The sequence below is a fragment of the Polyodon spathula genome, chromosome 22 (assembly GCF_017654505.1).
Source record: "Polyodon spathula isolate WHYD16114869_AA chromosome 22, ASM1765450v1, whole genome shotgun sequence".
NCBI lineage: Eukaryota > Metazoa > Chordata > Actinopteri > Acipenseriformes > Polyodontidae > Polyodon > Polyodon spathula.
Genome location: NC_054555.1, coordinates 14,164,603 through 14,191,352, shown reverse-complemented (window position 1 = coordinate 14,191,352; position 26,750 = coordinate 14,164,603). Strand labels below are relative to the sequence as shown.

The following is a 26,750-nucleotide window of genomic DNA, read 5'->3' as shown; positions in this document are numbered from 1 at the left end:
TGCTTAGATTGATGGGCATAGTTCAATGTTCCTCTGAGTTTAAGTTTTCACCAGCCAAGCTGAGGAAGATGTAACCAGACAGCCCTTGTTTTATGCCCTGCTGGATTGGCACTAAACTCTGCTGGGAATAAAAGGGGGGCGTGGACTGCTGTGCTGTAAGTAGTTCATGTTGTCTGTTGGGACGGTACCATAAAATACAATGTGCTTACTAAGGTGTGTGTACATTATTTTCTATTACACTGGGGTGTCATATGTACATAGCCAGAGTTACATGTTTCTTTATTTATTTTTTTGAGCAGGGGTAGAAAAAAATACCTTTATGTTTCTCTATTGAGAGTGGCGTTTATTAGAGGGCAGCGGCTATTAAAAAGCTGATATCTGAGTGAGGCTTTAATTCGATGGCGGCATTAATCTGAAGTAATACGGTATATATATATATATAAGCTTGGCCTATCTTTAGTGCAGTACCTTTCATAAGAGTGGATTTTTAGGTCAATGTTAAGTTCTTTCATTGCAACTGGAGCCAGCACGTTAATCACTATGACTTTTAGTGCGAGCACAAAAACACTTTTTGTCATATAATTGGAAACTATGTTGTGTTTCTGAAAGGAGGGTCCTTCCTCTAGTGTAAACCTTTAGGTTGAGTTTCGGGGGGCGTTGTTCATTTTTTCATACGAGCCGGTAGGCTACCAGTCTATTCATAATCTGCATCTACTTAAAAAAAAAACCCAAAAACATAGAAATCTCTCAGCAAAGCTATTAAAAAAAGGCCTACTGCTATCCCACTAGCAGTTATTTCACTTCCATTAAGCTTGTATATTCCGACCAGTACCTCTCCTCCACTGGATTTCAGAGACAACCCGAGCCAATCATGGTTTCCAGACGTCTCCACTGTTCCAGTTCCAGCAGCAGCTGCAGCCATTCTTCAACCTCGCCGCGGCAAGAGATCTGCTCCATCTAATCCAACGGTTCTAGCCACTGCAGCTGCACCAGCTTTTCAGCTCCTTGCCCAGCGCTTTCTCAGCGCCAGGCTCCAGTTACTTTTTCGGTGCAATCCAGTCCCGCTCTCTCTCTCTCTCTCTCCTCTAACCTTATCATGGATCAGCCTACAGATGAACCTGCTGCAACAGATGAGCACAAACATGCAACCAGCCTATCCATGCTCCACAGAGAGATTTTCAGACATCAAAGGCCTTCTCCAGCTGCTCACAGTCTGTTTCATCTCTCTCCTCCCATCTCCAAACCATCGAGGCTCAGCTCGGACACGGACCCGCAGCAGCCATTCTTACCTCAGCCTCCGCCTAATTCTCTGCTCCAGCCTCAGCCTCCATTCCAGCGTCAGCCTTAGCCCCCACCTCAGGCCCCATTCTCCCAGCAACTGATCCCGAGGCCCAGCAGTACAACTGGGCCAGCTGCCTCCGCTTTCTCGTCTTACCATCTTTCTACTTCCTTCAAACGCTACTCCATCTCCTCTCATCTCCACCATCTAATCATCCAGAGTAAGGACGTCAACCTCGTATCCATCCTTATTGCAGTCTCCAAGTACCTCGACCATCGTGTAGTGGATTGCGGCAACCTGTCCGTCACCCTGAAGTCTCGCGATCCATGGTGTAGTGACTTTAGTTAATAACTGGGACATACCATAATAGTTTGGTGATATCATGTAGAACTCGGATTCCCTTGACAACAATTGGCATCCACACAACATTTCAGAAATATAGAACAATTGTTTATTTTACGAAAAAGGGGTGTACAACTAATCGAATATTACAATTAATCTAATATTACAGAAAGGAAAGGCTATTGGTTAGAGATATGCGTGAATAATAATATGCAGTTCATTGATTCCACAGTCAAATGATTACATTGACCAAAACATTATTAGCATACCTGGTTAATATACTAACATTGAATATGTCTTATCACACAAAGTGTCTACTTTGCATTAGTATTTTCAATACCCGTTTCTCATTGTAATCGATTATTTCAATATGCACGAGAATTAATTCAACTTCCCATTCAGAAAGGAATCCAACATTCCAATACATTAGCAAATTAGTTTTAACGTGTTCATTTCATTTAGACTTCATTTACCAAACTAATAATATGTTATCAACCTCAGTTGATTATATATTCAAATTAACTCAGAAATGGGGCAATGATTATATCCTCTGCATTTACGAGTCAACTCCTTTTAAGTTGCACATTTCAAACAAACATAATACATTTCTTACACACTCTAAAACAGGAAGTTACATTACATTCCTACAACATTTTCCACCTAACATGATAGCATTTGCTCCAGTTACTTTCTCAAGTCATAAAGCATTTAATATTAGACATGTTGAAAACGTATCGATTTCCATATACAGAAGTCAATCTGTGTAGATGAATACTGCAGCTCTCTGGATCCGCTCCAATATAGACGTCACTTGGCTGTATGCATTGTATTGCTAGGCTCACAATAAACAAATAGTTATTTTCAAATGGAGATCACCTTGCTGATCTCTAAGGCTTGCAACATTATCTTTTTTGTTGACACCTTTCCAACTGGGAATAGTTCCGTTGATCAGACGTAACTCAGTTCAGCTAATGCGTTGCAGTTGAAGTTATATAGTTTATATAAGTGTTCTTGAGGCGATTCTCTCTGAATCTTCCAAAAACATAACTGATGGCTTTGCTTCAGTTCATTTCGTGCAGATACATGGAAACAAATAACCGCTTTCCGAGTAATGCAGTATCCCATTTACTGATTCAGTCACTCGTAGAACAGACGACAGGGCCCTTTCTCAGAAGATGATTTTAGCCATTATCCAGAACATTGGTTCTTCCTTGTCTTCCGTGAATTTGAGCACATGCTCTCATGATTCACAAACTTTCTTCAGAGCAGTTTAGCTTCGAGCACCTTTCGTTTGTCCAAAGTACTCTTAGGCAGGATGCAAGTCTGGGCAGCAGCACGCTCACACTTCGAAAGTCACCGTTTTTTTTGTGATTCTCTCTTCAACCCTGTGATTAGTTAGTTTAGTTATTTTGGGCTGTGCCCAAGTCCATGTGGGGTGTTTCTCATTGGTTGTTCTCGTTCAGAGACAGCCCATTGTTCTCAATTGGTCTGCTATTCCACCCCCTGTCGGACGGATTTATGAGATGATATGGTCACTGTTTTGAGCGTCAAGGCATACTTAAAATTGTCTAGAAGTTGCCTTCTGCAAAATACTGCTGGCGCTGAAATGACTCATTCAGTGGTAGGTAAAGATAAAACACTTGTCCAACAGTTAGGTTATATACAACTCTTTCTAAAAGCATTCTTTGTCAGTAGGGGAGTTTGTGACCAGACCAAGAAGACACAGAGAATGGTTTAAGATCCCCTCTGTATATTCCAATTCTGTTACTTTCATGCATGGAATGATATGATGACCCCCCTCTGATGGTACAACGGCTTCTAAAAAGTTTCACCCTCTGAGAGTTCGTCATTGGTTTTTCAGCATACCGGGATGTCCTCTGCACAGCCTACCCTCATAGACGCTAGGAGCGAGATCAATATCTTCTGTATGTTTCCGAGCTGTCCATTAGATACGGGGTACCATATTTTGTGATTACCAAAAAAGCTTTCTCCGCCAAAGCAGCTGCAATCATGGAAGCCGACAACGTTATCACTAACTGGGCCAACCCGGATATGGATTTATTCAATCGGATTTTCAGCGAGCTGCGAGCCCACGTCTGCGGGATTTGTGCTTCTAGAGCCCATTATTCATCTCTGTGCCCCAGAGCAGCTTTCTACAGCTCTCACACCCTGCTGCCTCATTCTTTTCCACCCTCCACCCATCACATCTCTTCCATCAATCCTATTCACGGCTCAGCACCCCCATCAGCATCTCGCTGCCCGAATAAATATGGCCGCTCTACAGCAGGCCATTGCTCACTACTGACAGCACCCCATCGTTTACATCCTCAGACCTCCACACTGTTCAGCAGATCTCACCCTCTACTGTTATTCACACCTCACTATAGCAGATATAAACTCCCTCTTCATATTCGCTCACTACTGCAGCATGCAAAAGTTGCTTTAGTTTACTGTTTAAATCTGCAACTGCACTTCTCCAGAGCTTCCAATGATCCAGCTTTACTCCAATAAGCAGATCATGGCAGCATTTCTGCAATCAAGGATAATGCTAATCCCCATCTAATCAAAATACGGGGCACTTGTCTTCCTCAGCAATCTATTTATATGTTAGCTCACCCTTTCAAATATTACAGCATTAGTACATTGTGAGAGACGTAGTACGAAACTGGAAATCTGTCTTGATTATGATTTTGCTCAACCCAAATCTTTGAATGTGAGTTTACCTTTTCCATTACAAGTAGACATGATAGTAGCAAACTGCTGATCAATCCCATATTAGCTAACTCCTAGAATGGTCGGCATCTCATCTCTCTGCCCTCCTTTCCTGAATACGGGGTGCAAAAGGCGCTGAGCTTCCCCAGCAGCCAATTCATACGTTCATTCAGCTCCAGCAGCCACCTCAGCCGTCATCTGGTCCCATCTGCTCCCCCCATCCAGAATCTCCTGTATAATCTCAGTATACTCTCAGTAACTTCCTTCAATCTGCTCAGCATTACATGTCTGCAGCCCTCGCCCCTTCTTCAAGAGCTTCCTATTCTACAGCCTGGTCAGGCATCCCTTCCTAGTTTCTCAGCCTCTGGAATCCGATCCAACAACCTCTTCCTCTTTAAGGACTACCATCTCCTCCTTTTCTCCGATCCTCAAAACCGACCAGTTTCCATCCGCACACTGTATCCAGCTCTCAGACATCAACTCTCCTCTCTGCCCTTGCACATCTCTGCAGAAGCTCCTATCAACCAGGAAACCTTCACCCTCTGAACCCCTCTTCTCCAACCTATCCAGAAACATTATCACTAGGCAATGGTTCGCCATTCACCTCTCCTCCCTCATCACCAAAGCAGGCCTGCCCTCCCAGTTCTACACACCCCATTCTCTTAGAATCAGAGCAGCAACATCTGCAGCAAGTGCTGGGCTCAGCCAACATGCCATCAAAGTCCTAGGTCACTGGGCATCATCAGCAGTTGATGTCTACATCAGAACCACACTAGCAGTTATCATATTTGCCCCTAGCTAGCTCACCCCAAGTTGGGTGCCCTCTCTGCCCGGTCCACCAGAGGTTTTTTCTCTCCACAGTACAGACGGCTTTCCTTTAGGTTGTCAATACTAACCTCTCTTTGTGTTGTTTGTTTTTTCCCACTTAAGTCTATGTTGTGCTGTGGTTGCAGTCTTTTCTATCCTCACCGGTGTGGTTCTGCGGGGGGGGGGGGTTGGGGGTAAACTGTGGTCCATTTTTGGGGTGTTAGTGAGGATCACTTTCCCTGACCTCCCTGGGTTACGCCCTTCGAGCTGGAGGTTCTGCGTCGGGCCAGAGGGGACCCCCAACTTGTGCGCTTTCCTTATACTAATTTCTGGAGTCTCCTTCTCAGCTGTCGATGCAAAGTTTGCCTTGCAGTCCTTCAATCTCTTTCTAATCTCTCTACTTCTTTCTTTCTAGATCCAGGACTATGTTCCAAGATCCTGAGTCCCTCTAATTTTTCCTTTTCATGGCTCTGCTTCGAAGGTCTGTTCGGTCACAGTGGGTAGCTTTGTTCCCAAGTCGCTCAACTACAGTGGCTCTCCAAGAGTCGGGTCCTCTCTTCCTTCAATCCCCTATGGGTAGCACTGCTCCCATGCCGCCACATAAGCAGCTCTCTGCAGAGTGCAACTTCGGCAATAAGGTTCTCAATTGTTGAGATCAAGACTCCTGTTCTATCCCTTTAACTCCCTTCAAGTATCATGGTGCTCTCCGAGCTGTCATGAAGCACTACACTTACCACTCACCATTGCCCCGTGAATCACATACATAATCAAACTGTTCCCATATATAGCTCTTTCACCTATGCCTCTGTCATTTCTATGTTTGGTCCTCCTCCCCTGCCTCCACCTTGAAGCGCACCTTGCCAGAGTGCTACTTGTCCTACCCGCTAGCTATAACTGCTATGAAATTTTAATTCATTACATCACAGTTCAGCCAGCACATGGGGCGGTGTGAAAGAAATACAATGAGTTCTGGTGATAAATCTTCCTCCCAACCTGTGAGGGCGCTAAAGAATGGGAGGAGAAGCATCTGGAAGGGCTGGCCTGACAGTTCGTTTCCGGGACCGGGAAGTGGGTCAGCCTGGAAAGAAGCGAGACTCTGTTGTAAGACCATATTGACCTGAAAGGTAAACAAGGGGCAGCTGCAGCTAGCTTTGCTACCTTCTGACTCTGGGTATAACCATATATTAGTGGTGGTGGATTATGCAACGCGATACCCAAAGGCAGTTCCATTGAGGTCCACTAGTGCCGCTTCAATAGCCAATGAGTTAGCGTAGATTATGGCTAGAGTAGGGATCCCCAAGGAGATTTCGACCGATCACGGAACCAATTTTTTGTCCAATACATTACAGTAGGTGTACAAAATATTAAAAATACGTCCCATCAGGATGTCCGTTTATCATCCACAATTGCACGGTCTGGTTGAACGTTTTAATCAGACCTTAAAGTCGATGCTGAGGTAATTCGTAACACAGGAGCAGAAACACTGGGCATCGCTTCTTCCCTATCTCCTTTTTGAGGTGAGAGAAGTACCGCAGAGTTCAGTGGGGTTCTCCCCCTTTGAGCTCCTGTACGGCCGGCAGCCTCGCGGCATTCTCGACCTGCTGAGAGAGGGGTGGGAGAAGCACAAAGGCTCGCCTAAAAATGTAGTGAAGTATGTGCTCCTACTAAGAGATCGCCTAGATTTGGTCGGTCGTTTGGCCCAAGACAACCTCAGATCGGCTCAGCACCGACAGCAGCAGCATTACAACAATGCATGGATTCGAACCTTTTGACCAGGGGACAAGGTAATGCTGCTACTTCACTCATCAGAGTCAAAACTTTGTGCTAAATGGCAGGGGCTGTATGAGGTGATTCAGGCTATAGGGAAAGTAAATTATGAAATTAGACAGCCCGATCGCCGGAATGAACGTGAAATTTACCATGTTAATTTGTTAAAGCCCTGGCAGGCAAGGGAAGTCTTATTTATAGCCCCAGGCAATATGGAGGATGACTTAGGCCCATGTCCAGAGACCCCAAGCACAAGAGCGATTTCAATGGGGGAACAATTGGTTCTGGATCAGCAAAGAGAGCTGTGTAAGCTTATTGAGTAGTTCAGCGATGTTTTTTCTGACGTGCCCAGCAGAACAAACTTGGTTGAATATGACATTATCTCTCCACCAGGTGTCACAGTGCGAGAGAGACTGTACCGGATCCTGGAAAGTCAGTGAGGTGGCGTTTGCAAAGAGGTATTGGATATGCTCGAGCTTGCGGTGATTGAACCTTCCAGGAGCGAGTGGTGCAGTCCAATTGTCATAGTGGCCAAGAAAGACGACACCAACCACTTCTGCATGGATTTCAGAAGGGTAAACGCTATTGCTAAGTTCCATGCATATCCCATGCCTTGTGTCAACGAACTTTTAGACAGACTGGGAAAAGTGAGGCTTATTTCCACTTTGGATCTGATGAAGGGATACTAGCAAATCCCTTTAACCCGCAGTTCCAGAGAGAAAAACATATTTTCAACACCAGAAGGGCTGTTCCATTTTAAAACCATGCCATTTGGGCTACATGGTGCGCCTGCTGCCTTTCAGAGACTAATGGACTAGGTTTTATGCCCACATCATGAATATGCAGCAGCATATATTGATGACGTGGTGATTTACAGTTCCACCTGGCGAGAGCATTTGGCTAGGGTTACAGCTGTTCTTCACTCTCAAAGGGCAGTCTGGCTGACAGCTAACTTGAGGAAATGTGCGTTTGCCAAAAAAGAAACTCAATATTTGGGATTTTTAGTGAGGAATGGAAGGGTGAGACCTGTAGTCACGAAAATCCAGGCTTTGGTTGACACAGCGATCCCCAAAACCAAGACTCAGATGAGGTCACTACTGGGATTAGCCAGTTATTACCACTGCTTTATCCCCGATTATGCCACAGTGGTTAATCCGTTAGTTGACCTCACCAAAAAGAGTGCTCCAAATTTAATTAAGTGGTCAGCTGAGTGTCAGGGGGTGTTTGATGTGATTAAGCATAGACTTTGCCAGGCCCCCACTCTTATCACACCAGATTTCACCAAGAGATTCATCCTCCACACCGTCGCATCGGATGCAGGTTTGGGAGCAGTCCTGTCTCAAAAAGGAGCTGGAGTAGAACACCCGATATTGTACCTGAGCAAAAAGATGTTACCTTGGTAACGTAACTACTCCTTAGTCTAAAAAGTTTGTTTGGCCATTAAATGGGCTACTCATTCTTTATGATAATACTTGCTTGGACACTCATTTGATCTGGTCACAGACCGCGCCCAACTCACGTGGTCAAGCACAATGAAGGACAGCAATGCCCGGATAACTCGTGGTATCTGGCATTGCAGCCCTTCATGTACCATATGGTACACCGTGCGGGGAAAGACCACCAAAATGTGGATTATTTTTCCTGGGAGGTGTGAGTAATGGGAAAGGTAGATTTTGCTGAGTGTTCCTTCGGCTCCACTCTGAGCCGTGGGATGTGACAGAAATACAATGAGTTCTGGTGATAAATCTTCCTCCCGCCCTGTGAGGGCACTAAAGAACAGGAGGAGATGTATCTGTAAGAAGCGAAACTCTGTTGTAAGACTGTATTGATAAGTAATAGCAATAAGGCAGCTGCAACCGTTTACCTAGATGTCATGCTGGATTACATATAGGGGCCAGGGTAATGCTGATCTTTTCCTTTATTTGGGTTAACGTTTGGATAGAGAAGGATCGGGAGAGGAAAATACGTGTTGTGTCTTGTTGTGTTTTTCTGTGTTTTTCACCACCAGACAGTTAAAACACACCTCGGGAGCTGTCGCCAAGGGTCAGCACTGTCCGGAGCACCACTACACACCGCACTATCCGTGTTTGCACTGACCGCCATCACGACTGCACTCACCCAGGACTGGTGACCGTCTATTTGTTTTGTTCGGGACTGTGCCCTGTTTTTGTTACCCCCGCGCTTTACACATTGTTGGGTATTGCCAGGGATTTATTTATTTTACGGTCACCAGACCTGGAAAAGAAATAAAACACTTCACTGGATTACCATTGTCTGCCTGTCACTCCTGCAACGCATCACCGCTACACCTGTTTCCCCTACCAGCCACTTTGCCACAGGCGGCTATGGGCCAAAATATATTATGTTCCTCATGGGCATTGCTCTGTCAAATGCAATAAAGACTTGTCAATTCATATCTTTGGTGGAGATCTCCTTTGTAAACTTGTGACTACATTTAGATGTACAGCCCATCAACCTAAAAGTTTACTCTGATTAAGTTTTATAACATGAAACAGAAATTATTTCTATAGATCACTGTTAAAAATACACTTTTATGTTTTGGCAAGTCTTTTTTTCTTGTTTTCATTTACATTCTCTTTCTCAATGAATGAACCTTTAATATGGTGATTTTACTCAGTGTGTTATTCAGACCAGTTATTTTTGTATTTAATCCACAACAAGTTTTGAGTTCTTCCAACTTCCATCTCATAAGCAAATAGACAGAATCCCACCTTTCGGTTCTATTAGCTTCCACTCTTGTAAATCATGTTTTAAAAAAGGGCCAGAATGAATTTAAAAATGATACAAGCTTGTACAAGAATAATAACTTTGACTGTATTAAGGTATTCTGTGAAAATGTTCTATTGTTGAATGTGCTTGTACTTTTTCTTAAAGTAGTGGAGCCATATTTGAATATGACTGGTGATTGTTTGTTTTAATTATGTCAGGAGGGCTATCTGGCATTTTTCAAACCAGGACTTTTTTAAGGTTTTGGGAATAATGTTGGTGCACAGGGACTGTTGATAGGAATCTACTACAAACTGTATTAGAACAAAATAACTATTAGAACAAAACAATGTGCAAATGTCTTTGCTGTACCTGCTCTGAGAATGCTCACCATCACTGCCCCATCGAGGACAGCCACCACAGTGGGAGGAGCTTCTGTATGTGAAGGAGAGACATCATCCAGGCAGACTAAAATGTCGGACTTCATCCCAGCTTTGAGAGAGAAGGAGGGAAAGGCTGATTCTCATGTTAAAAAAATTCGCCAGGATCACCTTTCCATGACTGAAGAGCAACATAGAGGCTGCTAAACAAAGTGTAGTTAGTCTTTAAACTGTCCCCCTGTAGCTTAGATCTTGCCTGACTTGTTGCTGGAGGGCAGCTAAACAGCAGCAGTTTATTTCTCTTAATATGGTCATGTAAAAGTGTAAACTTCTAGTCATTCCCTGACAAACATGTTGTACTGTTCTTGTCCTAAACCTTCAATCTTCTGCACAGTGGGAACTACAGCCTGCTCAGCAATATCCTTCAAAGTAAGGATTCCCCATCTCTTTGCAACAAGGCTCTGTGCATCATTTGCAAAGCACCTCTGAAACCCCTCTGAGTTTCCTTATCAATGTATTACATTTTAAGAAACATTAATTAGATCTGCCACCTCGGCACTTGCGCAGCCAGCTTCCTTGTTGTTGTTGCTGGAATGATTTTCTCACACTGCACGCAGTCTGTCAGTGGTTGTTAGGCAACAGTTCCAAGGCACACAGCCAACGTCACGTGGAAGTACGTAATCAATGCTTATGCAGTAACTGTATGCGAAGTGTTGAGCCAGCGGAACTATAGAGGTGAAGTTGGCCAAATTAAATAGATTGTTTTAATTTAAGAGAAATGTTTATTTTTTTCCCTTGCTGGGAGCAAAATGTTCAATTTAATAACCACATGTAATGTTAAATGGGAATAGAGTAAACCTGCATTTGTGTGTTATGGCTGCTTTTGGTGCCAATCCACGTGCCTTCAAAATACTATTTGCCCACTTATTTTTTGTGGAGTTTTTTTTTTTTCTTTGAGAAACACAGAAGTAACGGGCAGCTAGTAAAAGTAAATGAAACCCATTTAAATAGTTATTTATCTTTGCTGTTGCACAGATAAGCACTGTTTGAATTCTGTGTGGTTTAAGATTGTTGACTGAAAAGACGATGGCAGCGGTATAGCGGTAATGTCTTTGTTTAAAGATTTCCTTTTTTTTAAATAAATACAGTATAATTGTACTTTATGCTTTGCCCAGTGTGTTTCTCTAAGTACGTTGGTATTATGTAGGTATTGCAACCTGACAATTGAGTTAAAAATAGTTCAGTTTTGTTGGTGGCAGCCCACAATCCATCTTGTGGGCCGCCACAGCAACTCCTGCTTATGTTGAGGTTACCGACCCCTGATTTAAAACAATGCTTGCATTAAAAATGCATAGTATTTACAGCACACCGACAATTAGGACCACAAATGTTTATGAGCAAACCTTTAAAAGCTTTTTGACTAGATTTTTAAAGTCAGCATGAGAATTTAACAGCCAGGGGACCTAATCCGCCCAGTAATCCTTCCATAGTTTAGCCTTCTGCTCCAGAATGTATATATTAATAAACAGTGTGAAAAGAAACAGGTACATGTAGTCTATCTAATGCTAATTCAGCTTATTAGGATGTCCCCTTTTCTATTCATCTAGTATCTAAAGGCAATTTATGATCTTACCAAATATTATAGCCTTCTGTTAGTACCTACCCACGTCCATTCAGATGATGACAGGCACAGTGAAAGCTAAGCTGAGTTATAGTTAAGCTTGGCCATATGACGAAATCTTGGGGCAGAAAACGAGAAACAAAGAAAGTAGGGAACCTGTGTAATGTATTGTGGTTTCGGGGCTTGGCTCAGAGAATGAGGAAAGTTGTTTTCGGATGGCTTTTGTTTTCTTTCCGCAGTGTGTCTACAGAATGTGGTAGCCTTTTGTGAGGTAACCTTTTTGCCCTGCAGGCATTCGCCCATTTGAATGCATGTCTCAGCATTGCCTGGGAGAGAGAGAGAAGAGAGCGAGCGACTCTCAGACACATAAGAGGAAGTAGCTGTAGTATAGCAAAGAGCTTATTTAAGTGTTTCTGATTTATTTGTTGTGTGTGTTAGGTGAAAAAAGGTGCACCTGACTCCGATGTAGCGCGCCACGTTTTGCAGTTCGTCGCTGCCACAGTGATATACACTCGTCTTTTTAGGGCAGCACAGTGTGAGGGTTTTTTCTTTTCTTTTTTCTTTCAGGATTTGTGACGCTGCTGACTGAAGAAGCCGGTGTGTAACCCTACCCTCCCACTATCCTGCCTCGCTGCTCCGCTTCATTGCTTCTTGTTTTCAGAGGTGTGCGCGTCTATTGACTGTGTGCGCGGTGTTTTCCCATTCCTCCCAGAGCAAATTTCAGCTGCTTGTTTCCTTGTACTGGATTAAAGCAGACCCCTTTCCCTCACTAGAGGAGGCTATCTGGATGGTTTGTTGGGAGATACCGTGAAGCCTGTTCAATAACTGGAGTTACTGTGTATCGATCGGGAAGTAGCAACTCGGTGAAAAAAACAACCAACCAATGCGTTTAACTGGATTTCGGTTTTACAAATTGTGAACAGCACTTCCTTGCAAGATTTGCTTCATTTTCTGCACACACTGCTGTGACTGCCTGACTTGTTTTTGAAAACAGACTTTGTTCCCGTAAAAGCTGTATTTATAATCGGAATTTTGGATTATTTTAATCGTCTCTTATTAAGGACACGGCTGTTTAACTGGAATCTGCAACATGGGGATGAAGTGCGAGTAGAATTGGTAAGTGGCGAGCAGTACACACTGTTTTGAACGTTGCCATGCAAGGGGACCCTCTTCCAGATATTACTTTATAAATGCATTTAACCCTGCGTTTCACGCGTCCCACAAACACTGCAATGTACAGTACATATTAGTTCAAACACAACATAAATATTTGAAGGTCATTTTAATGTGTTTGGAGTGTCCACAGCACTTAACCAAAAACACAAAATACTTTCTGGTATTGCAAAATAAGAGACTAGCTGTTCAATGATAAACATGCAATCATTTCAAGTACATCTTAGGATATACACATTAAAACTCGTATTGATTTAAAATAGGCAGCTTGGACCCCCTTATCTTCCCCAGTGAGATGGACGGTATTGGTATATATATATAGATATATATATATATATTATATATATATATATATATATAGATTATATATATATTAATAAAAATATATTATATATATATTAACGCACGTTATAAAAAATTTTACATGAGTTGTGCACACACACATACATATACACATATATATACATGTATATATATAATATATATATATATTATATATCTATCATATATATTATATATCAGATATATCATATATATATATATATATATATATATATATATATATATATATGTGTGTGTGTGTGTATATATACACACACACACACATATATATAGGGATTTATTCACCTTGCATATTATCATTATATTTGAAGTCGAGAACAAGCCGAAAGACTTCCAAAAGAAATGATCAGTTGGTTTGAAGAATTCGGTTTATCCACTCTGGGGTATTTGCGTTTTACTGCTGGCTCAACTAAGCACACGGTGATTGTAGTCAAATGCTGTACTTCAATACACCGAGAAAGCTGTGCTTGGTTCTAAAACGCGTAATACGGCTTGTTAGATCGAATTGTGTTGGGATACGTGACTGAAACAGATCAGAACAAATAGCCTACATTACTGTTACTAAATAAATATACGTGTGCAAAATAATTTGGAAGTAGCTAGTGCCATAGTTACCGGTATTTTTATATTAGGCTTAGTTTACCAATTAACATTTATTGAAGACACAAGAACCTGTAGTACAGTAAAACAACAATAATATGCAGAACCTAAAACCAGGGGCGGATTTATTAAATCCGGGGCCCACCCGTTCACAAAGCACCCTTGCTTCCATGTGTAACTTATCCACATATTAGGCATTTTGTTTTTTTAATTATGTATCAGGTTTTTAGTGTGTGTTTAATTTTATGGGGAAATCCGAAATCGGTTATTTTTAAAACAAATTAGGAAAAATGTAAAATAATAACATAGATTTCATAGGGCCAGACATCTGCTAAACAATAACACACACACACACCTCGGCACCAACAAAACACTATTTGCCCTCAATGCAACAATCACAAATACTCACTCACACAGAGTACTTAACCACATGAAAACACAGCATACTGTATATCTACACACCAACCCAGAGTCTGCAACAAGCAGCGATATCACCCAAAGTGATGATGGTGCATTGTTAGCTATAAAACAAAATGATGCCACTCTAGAGCACGTTTTCAATGCTAAAATTTTGTTTCATAACAGAAATTATGATAACACGGCATGTTCATAGGGTTCACTCAAGTTCACGCATGTAACCTGCACAACCCAAACTCTAAGACATGAATCACACTAAAAACTACTGCCTTACCTTTTAGGCCAGCACCTTCCTCCTTGATTTCCTCTTGGTGAACTCTGTTATGATGTCCTTAAAGTCCATTATTTTTAACAATTCCGACTCGATCTCCATCAGTGATAAAGCATTAAGCCGCCTTTGGCACATTGTTGATCTCAGCTCATTCTTCACTCTTGCCATCAATGAAAATGTGTGCCCCCCCCTCACAATTCGTAACGGGCAAGGTCAGAAAAAGTCTTGTGCAATTAACACATTGGGAAATGTTGAATGGAGTCATTTTTCTGCAGAATTTGAAGCAGTTGAGTAGGATATTTGTTTGGCTCTGTTTGAATGGAGAATTTGACATGGATAAGTTCATCAGCGAAGCTGGGGTCAAGGTCATTTGAGTAAACAGCAGCAAGCTCTGCTTCCTGTTTGCATGTGTCACTGAGTTCAGACATGCCGTTTTCAAAGAGAACCCCAAAATGATCGTTTAGCTCCTTATAGGTACCCAGACGGTGATTGAGACAAGACAGTAACCTGTCGATTATCACATTGAAAGTCTCTGCTCTAAATTTTTGGATTCCAAGTGACACAGTAGGTTCTGTTGTGTCGTCAGCAAATGATTTGGCTTTTTTTGTTCGCCGGATTTCATGCTGGTATTTTGGACACACGTCGGTGCTGAATCCTGCTGTGGCAGACTTCTCAAAGTCTTCAAACCGATCCCGAAGTGAAGACACGAAAGATTCCAGCGATTCTAATAAACAAACTGCTGTCAGCAAATCTATATCACTTTTCTGCACTTGTACCCTTGTCAATTTAAATCTCTGAAGAACAGTGTCCCAAAATTGAGCCATGAAAGCAGTCTCAAGATGTCCCATTTTACTGTGTATTGAAGCAGCCTCTCGTTTTGTGTCTGGCGATTGATTCGGGTCTCCAAACAGTTGTCTCAAGGCCTCTCTAATGGAGGAATACCTCTGGCAAAGGGCTCGAGTGGAATCCGCACGACAGCTCCATCGTGTGTCTGACAACAATTTGAGAGTGAGTGAATGGCTGCTAGAATCACTGTGAAGAACTTTCTGCCAGCGATAAGTAGACACTGAGCAAAAATTGTAGAGGGACTGCAAAAATCCCCAAAAGTTGGTTTCATTTTGACAACTGTTCTCGACACTATTGACTGTGACTGTGTTTAATGAATGGTCAGCGCAAGGAACATAGTGAATTAGTGGCTTGAGTCGATGTAGGTGAGACTGCAGACCATTGTACCAACCAGACATGTTGCTGGCATTATCATATGATTTGCCCCGACAATTTGATAAATCCAGTCCCAAATCGCTTATCATTGCCAATACACAGTCTACAAGGCTTGTGTCTGTGTGGCTCTTGATAGGCTCAAATCCAATAAAGCACTCAGCAACTTTCCCATCAGCATTTACAAATCTAAAGATGAATGGCAGCTGATCCACATGCAACACATCAGGTGTTGAGTCTACAATTACAGAGTAATATTTAGCATGTTGAAGTTCTGCGGATATGCACAGCACTTCACGTGCAAAAAAAAGTAATAAAATGTGAGCATGGGGAATTGCACTTTATTAATTCACGTGCAGTTGTACCGAGACTCCAGTTGAATGATTGATTAGCAATCGAATCTCAGTACAGCTGTATAAATGCAGCATGTTTTCACCCACTCGGGGTTGTGTGTTCGGTGAGTGGAGAACGGGATTTGAGACCGAGGTAATTGTAATAGTATTAAGTAAAATAGAAGCTCACCGTGTTTCGTTTAGTGTTAGTCCGTTTTGTTTGTCAATTTGTTTTGGCTGCCAGTGCCGTGTCTTTTTTTATTTTATAATAATAAACTGCTCAGCAGCGCATCCATATCATTTCCTCTCTCAGTACTGTGTGTTTTTTCTGATCTGACTTCCCCACTACAGCTGTCTTTGTCACAGTCGAACTCTCCTTTTAAAAAAAAAAAATAATAAATTATTGACGGGATGTTTTGTTAAAGCAAAGTTGCTTTGGCCTCCTTCTCCAATTTTCGCTTCCTTTTTGTAAGCCACTCATGTAACGTCGATCCATTTTTGGATCCATTTCGACACCACTCTAATTTTGCTCAGTAGTGAATTGACATTGTGTATAATTAGGTGGTGGGTTTGTGCAAATGTTTCACGGGACATTTCATGCACAGTTAATATTCAAAGGATTGTAAGTCTAAAATGTGTTTTGGGGAGATAAGCTAGTTACCGCTGGGAAAATAACAGAAAAATTGATAGTATGGTCCAGTGACCATGATGGATGGGGATTTCTAGTGCCAAGCAGTTGTATATAAAACACACACACTAAACAAAACCTAGATTAAAAGTGTTTTTATTTGAATCGGATCACTTTCACATTATATCTACAAAAGGAATGTTGTCGCCACAGAGTTCTTGGGGGGGCCCCTCAAAGCTTGGGGGCCCCGTGGCACGTGCCCCATGTGCCCGGTCGTATATCCGCCCTTGCCTAAAATATGTATATGCTAATATGTACAGCAGCATGTTACAATAACGCTTGTACCAGTTTCACTAGTTGTGTGTAATCTATTGTAGCTCACTTTGTATATTGCCTGCGATAAGAGTTATTAAAGTGGCATCTTAATAACGACAGCAGTACGCTGTCATTGGCATTAAATGTAAATGAAGAGCGACCCATTTTAGAACATTCAGTTACATTTTTCTGTCCAAGTCCTCCAAATAACAATTGTCATTGTTGACAAGCTAGGGTAAAGAAAAAGCGGGAGGGGATCTCAGTGGAATGCCACACCACTAACTTTCTGTTCTTCTTGACAGCAAAACAGCCAAACTGTCGTTCGACGTGAAATCGGTGATTAGGCTTTACATTCTATGAAAGATAATACATTAGCATTGAAAAAGACGTGTATGATTTTTTGGTGGGGTTTAGGCTGCCTAAACATTACAACAGGAGCAAAATTCCATGCAGGGCCGTGTTAATCCTCTAACCAGCTCGAGGTGATAGTGAAACATATTGTTGCCAATGCCAACCCGACTCCATTGATCAGCCATGCATATGAACCAGTAACTGTGAATCGACAGAGAATCGTCAGGATTGTAGTACTGTCTTTTCTGTACATGTAAACTAATTGATTATTATCATAATGGATTCATTATGCTAATTGTGTCCCTGGCGTGTATTCTGTAATATATAAACGTTGCACATCTCTGTAGAAAGCATATGACAGACATAGCGGGCGGACAACAGGTGATCGGTTGACAGATGCTTCCCGATTGAAGTGCTTTCAAAGCGGTGACCTTTCTGGAGAGCAGGCTTTTCTGCAGTGTGAGTCAGGGATAGGAAAGGTATGCTTTCAGAGCAATTTAAACACAACCTGTCACAGCAGTGCTGACGCTACAGTTTTATGACCCCCGTTCCTATTTTTTTTGTCCAACCTCTCTATATGCAAATTTTCACAGAAAGCTGTTAGTAGTATTATAAATTTGCAGGTGATTGCCGAATAAATTAAAAAGGCACATAAAAAATTCCCATGTGTCATTTGTTTCACTTATTTAAGTGCCTGCTGCATTTTATAGTCCACATGGCAACAAGGATTATTTAATGTGCAGTCGAACCATGACAGGCTAGAAATTTTAAAGATGAAATGAATGCGAGAGGGAGGATGGTAACATAGTCATTATGTGAGTGAAAGGTCAGAAGGACTTGCATGTGGATATTAATGCAGTGCTTTGACTCTCACGGTGACAATAATCCATCGATACCACCGCTGAAGTGACATTCTGTGGCATAGAAGATCACAGGGAAATTGCATTGTGTTTCCTTGTCATTAATTAGGAGAGAGGATATTTCAATAGGCATTACCAGTGTGAGACAGACTGTGCCAGCAGTATACTGGAACTGTACTCCAAACATGTTCATCTGCTTACTGCACAATGAGTACATTCACTGCAGCAGCAGTCATTAGGCACGGTTACTTCCAGTATTTCTGACCTGTTTAAAAGCTTTCACCCCAAGAGAGCAGAGTCCTAATCAGCCTTTAGGATTGTTTGGTAGTGTTTTGACATTTTAACTCAATCAGTCAATTCCCTTTTATGACCATGAAGTCACAATGTTTTTATTCCTGGTTTACTGTGTTAGCCATAGCAGAGCTTTCATATGTCATTTAAAACCCTGCAAGCTGCAGTGAGAGCATGTAGGAACTGAATCGTTGAGCTTAGAACCAAGAAAAAATGCATGAGGGCAGGGGCATTTGATTGACATTGAACATGTTAACATTACTTGGAGACTTTGCACCGAGGATAGGAGACACTTCATTTACACAGAGCATGTGGAGTGAATGGAATGGGTTACCCAGTCACTTTGATAGGATACACTTATTTTGTTGATGCTGAATCAGTGGCATCCTTTATGACCTAACCAGCTACTAGGAACCAGATGAGCACTGGTTGACCAAATGACCTTGTTTTGTTAACAAATTGTTTTGTTATGTTTGGAGTGATGTAATGGCATGCAGGTTTTAAGCAGATTTCTGCCCAAAGCTAAAATTACTTTTGGTGAGTGGAAACAAACTGGACTGTGTATACTAGATACAGCGCCTATAGAAAGTATTCACCCCTCTTGGACATTTTCACAGTTTGTTGTGTTACAACCTGAAATCTTGATGCATTTAAATAGGATTTTTTTTTTCCCTTTGATTTACACAACCTACTCAACACTTTGAAGAGGCAAGATCATTTTTATTGTGAAACAACAGTTAATGAAAAATTTAAAAAAAAAACTGAAATGTCTTGGTTAGATAAGTATTCTCCCCCCTTGGCTCTACCACCAATACTTGGTAGAGCCACCTTTGGCAGCAGTTACAGCTGTCTTTTGGGGTAAGTCTCTACCAGGTTTGCACATCTGGATTGTGCAATATTCGTCAGTTCTTCTTGGCTAAATTGTTCAAGCTCTGTCAAGTTGGATGGGGATCGTTGGTGGACAGCAATCTTCAAATCTTGCCACAGATTCTCAATCAGATTTAAGTCTGGGCTTTGAGTGGGCCACTAGGACATTCACTTTCTTGTTTTTAAGCCACTCCAGTGTCACTTTGGCTGTGTGCTTGGGGTCATTGTCCTGCTGAAAGGTGAATCTCTGTCCCAGTCTTAGGTCTTTTGCAGACTGAGGCAGGTTTCCCTCAAGAATTCACCTGTATTAGCTTCATCCATTTTGTCTGCTACCCTGACAAGCTTCCCAGTCCCTGTTGAGGAAAAGCATCCATAGCGTGATACTGCCACCACCGTGCTTCACAGTAGGGATTGTGTTACCTGGGTGATGTGCTGTGTTGGGTTTGCGCCAGACATAACGCATTGCATTTAGGCCAAATAGTTCAATTTTTGTTTAATCAGACCACACAATCTTTTGCTACATCTTTTCAGAATCTCCCACATGCCATTTTGCAAATTCCAAGCAGGATTTTACGTGAGCTTTTTTTCAGAAATAGCTTATTTCTTGCCACTGTTCCATGCAGGCTTGATTTGTGGAGTACCTCAGCTATTGTTGACAAATGGACAGTTTCTCCCATCTCAGCCATGGAACGTTGTAGGTGTTTCAGAGTTGTCATTGGCCTCTTGGTGGCTTCTCTGACCAATGCCCTACTTACCCGGCTGCTCAGTTTGGGAGGACGGCCTGCTTCAAGCAGATTCTGGGTGGTGCCGTATACCTTCCACTTCTTAATGATCAACATGACTTTGGTCCAAGGGATATTCAATGCCTTTGAAATGTTTTTATACCTCTCCCCTGATCTGTGCCTTTGCACAACTGTATCCCAGAGTTCCTCCTTGGTCTTCATGGTAGTATCTTTGCTTTGAATGCACTCCTTCATTTTAATTATTTATTTTGGATCAGTCTGTTGATTTTAGATGTTTGACTCATGAAAGAAATTGCCTTAGCTGCAACCTTCCGCCTACACATATCTGTCATCTATTTTATCTGTCTTTTTTGCTTTTCTGCCTAATGTGCAGTTGTATCATAACAATACAGGCGAACCAGCATAAATGTAATCAGATATTTTCTTTAATCAGTTCTCTCCCCCTAGCTAGAAAGGCGAGTAGTTTATATTAGGATGAGTGGTAACCTACCATACAGTTTTCACCCAGGAGAGGAAAAATCACACTATCTTTGCAGAGCTTCAAAAATAATTTCCTTATTCCAGACTCAAACTTAATTTGCCAGAGGCTTGGCTGCTGAGATCCTAAGCACCTGTTAAATGTGATTATATGTCACATCGTTACTGTTCTAGAACAGCATTGCACTTGCTGACCTGTCACATTCAGCGATTGGAAACTGCACTAGGGTTGCTGCTTCTATTCATTCAATGAAAAGCACAGTGCTGGACATTTAGAGTTTAAAGCTGCTGTCTGACAGCCCTGTTCAATGTAACACTACTTACTGCATTATTTTAAAATTCAGCCTGTGCACTCTGCTGTGAAAAAATTGAAACAGATCTTGTTGGCAGTCCATTTTGTTACAAAGGACAATGTACTGTTTGTTCTGGTCTGTGTTTTGGGTGGGCTAATTAAGCCTGTTGTTTGGTGCATGACAAAGCTTTGCAAAGACAGTTACGGCAAGTTATTTACCTACCTACTCTGACATATTGTGTCAAGATATTGCCTGTACTGGAAGGGTTAGCAGTCTCAGTTATAAATGACCGGCTAATAATAATAAAATAATTTCAATTATCATAAATCAAACTCCAATTTACCCTATTTAGTAGTTTGTTTTTTCTCTCACACCATTGCATTTATTTGCGTTTATTTTTTAAATAAACATCTGTACCACGTACAATAAATAAGTGATCATTTTGCAATAACTGATTACAGTCCCAGAGTTGTTGTACTGTAACTGTTGTTATCAAGTTTGACAGGCAGACAGCTAAATATAGCCCACAGTTATAAGATAATGTAGTAGCCACATGTTACTATTCAAATACAGTTGAACAAATCCAGCTGCATATATAAAGGGAGGTTGTTTTGTTATTTCACCAACTGCTGATGTTCGCAGAAAAGTTTGAAAAAAACTGTTGGGTTACCTTTATAGTCCAATTGACCCTGAAGAAACCACATCCATACTAACTCAACCAGATCCTTTGGACGACTGTCTCAGATTTTGCTAGAAAAATTCACCTGGGGGTTTTCGGGCCCACAGAAATAATATATATTTTTTTATTTTATTTTTTATTTCCCCTTAGAGCTGTGATCTGGCAAAGGTCAACCTAAAGTGAAAATGTGACTGTGGATGGGTGGTGGGTAATTCACTGACACACGGGAGACAGAAAGGTGTACTTGAAACACCGCACAGGTGCCCAGTTTTATTAATAGTTTCTTTGGTCGATGATTTGTTTTATCCCGCAGAGGGCGCTGTTGTCTGTGGCAGTACTATCAACGATGATAGACAGGATCATGGGAATACCAATGCTGGTAAATAATTCAACTGTGGATGCACTCACAGGTGCTCAAAATAATAATGAAAACAAAAGGCGAAAGAAAAAGGGAAAATAAAACACAGTAATAAAACTACAAATAGAAGGTGCTGTACTTGGCAGCTACCCGCTCGACCCGGGTCAACGACCTACACTCACGGCTCCCTCAGCCTGCTGTGCGCAATACTTTGGGGGTTCTGCCCAAGGTTTCCCCTCTACCGCTATGTCTCTTTTTTTTATTACTTCTGGTTTCTCTTGGGTTGCTTTCTCCCGGCCGTTCTCAATCCCGGACCAGCGCTTCCGCACACTCAGCCCGTCTAAAAAGGTAGACCTGGGGGAACAGCAGAGTTATTTTGTAGGGCTAACAATCCCCCCCAGCCCTATAAAAAAAAAAAAAAAAAAAAAAAAAAAAAAAAACCTGAAAAGTCTTCATTAGATAAGTTTTCACCCCCTTTGCTGTGACACTCCTAAATAAGCTCAGGTACAACCAGTTGCCTTCAGAAATCACACAGTAAGTTCAATGGAGTCCATCTGTGTGCAACAAGAGTTGGTCACATGATTTCAGATTAAATACACCAGTCTCTGTATGGTCCCACAGTTGGGTGGTGCATTCAAAGCAAAGATACTACCATGAAGACCAAGGAACTTTCAAAACAACTCTGGGATAAAATTGTGGAAAGGCACAGATTAGGGGAGAGGTATAAAAAGATTTCAAAGGCATTGAATATTCCTTGGAGCACAGTCAAGTCGATCATTAAGAACTGGAAGATATACAGCAACACCCAGAATCTGCTTAGAGCACGTCGTCCTCCCAAACTGAGCAGCCGGGTAAGAAGGGCATTGGTCAGAGAAGCCAATGACAACTCTGAATGACCTACAGTGTTCCATGGCTGAGATGGGAGAAACTGTCCATTTGTCAACAATAGCTGAGGTACTCCACAAATCTGGTCTGTATAGAAGACTTGCTGTCCACCAACAATCCCCATCCAACTTGACTGAGTTTGAACAATTTTGCACAGAAGAAAGCAAATATTGCACAGTCCAGATGTGCAAACCTGGTAGAGATTTGCCCCAAAAGACACACAGCTGTAATTGCTGCCAAAGGTGGTTGTACCAAGTATTGACTCAGGGGGGTGAATACTTATCTAACCAAGACATTTCCTTTTTTTTTCATTAACTCTTGTTTCACAATAAAAATTCTCTTGCCTCTTCAAAGTGTTGAGTAGGTTGTGTAAATCAAAGGAAAATAAATCCCATTTAAATGCATCAAGAGTTCAGGTTGTAACACAATAAACTGTGAAAATGTCCAAGGGGGGTGAATACTTACTATAGGCACTGTATAGCTAACACACACATTTCATCAAATGGTTGGCCAAACAATACCCTGAGAAAAAATCGAACTGGAGAGGCTTTTCTTCAAACCGTTTTGGAAGGTGGGGCCACACAGCTGAGCAGATCTTGGAGTTTTCATAAATCCTCCAAGAGTTCATGAATTAAGAGCTTGCTATTCTGAGTAATACACTTTATGCTTGTGTTTACTCATGTGTCACATCTCTATGAGTTATCTGGTGCTGAAAAGTAGTTTCCTACTTTCAAGAGCTTCTTGTCACTCCCTTGCTAAATCCTTGGTATTGATGTGAAGGAAGGAGTTAATCCTGTATGTACGTTATGTGATGAGCAGATCAATGAGAACACACTAAAATGACATTCCCACAAGACGTGAGTGATGGTAAGCAGCAACTCAGAAAACGTTGTGCTCAAAGGATCAGAGAGAGGATCTCTACTCTGCTTCAGTCCATGGAATTTTTCTCAAGTGATTCAGCTATCTCAGAAGAAACACTCAATAAAATGAAGTATGCTCCTTTTACCAATTTAGGGTGCGAATCAAAGATTGCAAGATTAGACAATAGGATCCAGGTGTCAGGAGGAAAAGCTCCTGTTGAAACATCATTGAACACAATGATATTTTCAGTCAGGATTCATGGAAGGACCTATTAAGTAAAGAAAAAAGAAAGAAAGTTTCTTTCTTTCCCAAAAGAAGAAAAGGTAAAAAAAAAAGCAAAAGCTTAGAAGAATTCAATTCCACGGTGGAAACAATGAAACAAGCTGCTTCAGATGTTAGGCACAAGGCAAAATTTTAAAAAAATAAGTCAGTTAATTTCCAAGAGATCTATTGAATGTGGAAAGCATGGTACACCAGTGACTGCAGAAAATGTGCACATCTTAGATACCTTAACCGATCAACAGATCCTTCAAGAATTTAGATATCTTCACTCAACAATTGCTCCAAACTTAACAGAGGCTAGTATGGTTAAGAACAAAGAAGGTCGAAGGTGAAAAGTTCTCTTCAGCCGTGATGTATTGATGAAGGCAATAACAAAATGTTCTGGTGCCGAACTGCAACTTTGATCCAAATATTGATGGAATAGTAGTTTGATTTGTGCTCGTTAACAATTGCTTGCATACGGTGAGATTAGCAGCTTGATGCATATGGAAGAAAATGAAAATGTTATGACACCAGTGTATTTTTTCTTCCATTTTGTTCTACATTCCAACAATCAGATCAAGAAACGTATGGATTTTAGGGTTTTAGTCCACTAGGGGACAGTAGGATCAGTATATCGGCTCAAATCATAAATCTAAGGTGACCAATGGATTTAGCATCATTAATAGCTCCAGATATAAATATTTAATTGTGCGTTTATCAATGTTGGAATACGAATATATACTCGTGATTTATGTTTTTTGGCCTTTAGCAGGCGGCAGGATATTGGTATTGAGTCTAAATGAAAAACCGATGTCACCAAAATACATATATTTAGCTGGTGATCAGACTAATTGGACAAAAAATTATTGCGCAGTGCCCCGGCCTAATAATAATATGTTGCCATCCTAACTTGTCATATTAGAATTTAAATTGCTTATGCTTGGCTGTTCCATCTGACATCTCTAACAAGAGAAGGGAGACGTCAAGAGCCATTTAATTACATCAGGTGCACTTCAGAAATATCTGTTGTGGCAGCAAATGAGAAATAGCTACATGTTAAAAAGGTCAGTCAGCTAATTAAGACCATGTTGACAATGACAGCTTTAATATAAAGCGCCAGTTTCTGGAAAAACATATCCAGTTTTTCTACTCATTTCAAGTAGAGCTTGCTGGTTGCAGGTATAACCACCTGTTGCTGCAGGTTGTATCATGAGTAAGTGAATGAAGCTATGATTACAATCTGATGGCGGCTTATACAAAATACCAAATAACAAAAACTGTGATTACTGCAAGAAATTATATATTGGTAACAATGAATAACTTGCCAACATTTTTTTTTTTACCTAAGTGTGTCATAGTTAAAGCATAGCAAAGTGTAATAAAACATAGGTAAACATTGTAAAGCACAGAGAGGTATGGTAAAGCATAAACAATGCATAGTATAACAATGGGAAAAGTGCAAAATTACTGTGCAGATTTACTGCAGTAAACTTTATAAGGCTGTTATTTGTTGTTACTTTTAAAAACGTGCTATAAAGCTAGGAGTGCCAAAATAAATTGTGTTACCTGAGGGTAGCTGTCATTTACTTCATTTATATTTGACGCAGATTTCACCAAGATAAAATGAGACAGTACTGGTGGGGACCAACCAAGATAACTTCAAGACGTAACTTCACTGCAGCATTGCACGCATTGGAGCAAGAGCTGATCCTCCAGTTCTTTTCCTCTGCTAAGTAATGTGGATTTCCTATTGGCTCAGTGTTGATGGCATAAGGCATGGGAAATGCCAGTGACATCTGGGGTTTCAGGGGGAGTGCAGTAGGAGACCAGGTGAACAACTCTGTCTTGTGGTGTATTGACCTGGGATCTCAGCCCAACAACAGGAGATCTGGACACCACGGCAGGGTGTCTAAAAGCGCAGGGTGAACGACCGCACCCACCAGTGCCAGACTGGTGTGCTGTGGTGGTGGATGTGTGCTCCTCACCTCCTCCCCCTTAGAACATAAGAACATAAGAAAGTTTACAAACGAGAGGAGGCCATTCGACCTATCTTGTTCGTTTGGTTGTTAGTAGCTTATTGATCCCAAAATCTCATCAAGCAGCTTCTTGAAGGATCCCAGGGTGTCAGCATCAACAGCATTACTGGGGAGTTGATTCCAGACCCTCACAATTCTCTGTGTAAAAAAGTGTCTCCTATTTTCTGTTCTGAATGCCCCTTTGTCTAATCTCCATTTGTGACCCCTGGTCCTTGTTTCTTTTTTCAGGCTGAAAAAGTCCCTTGGGTCGACATTGTCAATACCTTTTAGAATTTTGAATGCTTGAATTAGGTCACCGTGTAGTCTTCTTTGTTCAAGACTGAATAGATTCAATTCTTTTAGCCTGTCTGCATATGACATGCCTTTTAAACCCAGAATAATTCTGGTCGCTCTTCTTTGCACTCTTTCTAGAGCAGCAATATCCTTTTTGTAGCGAGGTGACCAGAACTGAACACAATATTCAGGATGAGGTCTTACTAATGAATTGTACAGTTTTAACATTACTTCCCTTGATTTAAATTCAACACTTTTCACAATGATTCCGAACATTTTGTTGGCCTTTTTTATATACTGTCTAGATGAAGACATTTCTGAGTCAACAAAAACTCCTAGGTCTTTTTCCTTCTTTAGTCCTTTCTTAGTCCTTCTTTATTTTCAGTATCTCCCATATGATATTTATAATGCACATTTTTATTTCCTGCGTGCAGTACCTTGCACTTTTCTCTGTTAAATGTCTTTTGCCATGTGTCTGCCCAGTTTTGAATCTTGTCTAGATCATTTTGAATGACCTTTGCTGCTGCAACAGTGTTTGCCACTCCTCCTATTTTTGTGTCATCTGCGAATTTAATAAGTTT

The 26,750-nt window shown here is 41.3% G+C and overlaps 1 protein-coding gene across 2 annotated transcripts in view; it reads left to right on the top strand.

Annotated features, from left to right (window-relative positions):
- Positions 1 to 11,962: 11,962 nt before the first annotated feature.
- Positions 11,963 to 26,750, top strand: part of LOC121296813 (ras-GEF domain-containing family member 1C-like) — an 85,613-nt gene continuing 70,825 nt past the window's right edge. For both annotated transcript variants that reach the window (XM_041222635.1, XM_041222636.1), the window contains exon 1: positions 11,963 to 12,751. The gene's annotated coding sequence lies outside the window, so the exon portion shown is untranslated. The remainder of the gene's footprint in view (positions 12,752 to 26,750) is intronic.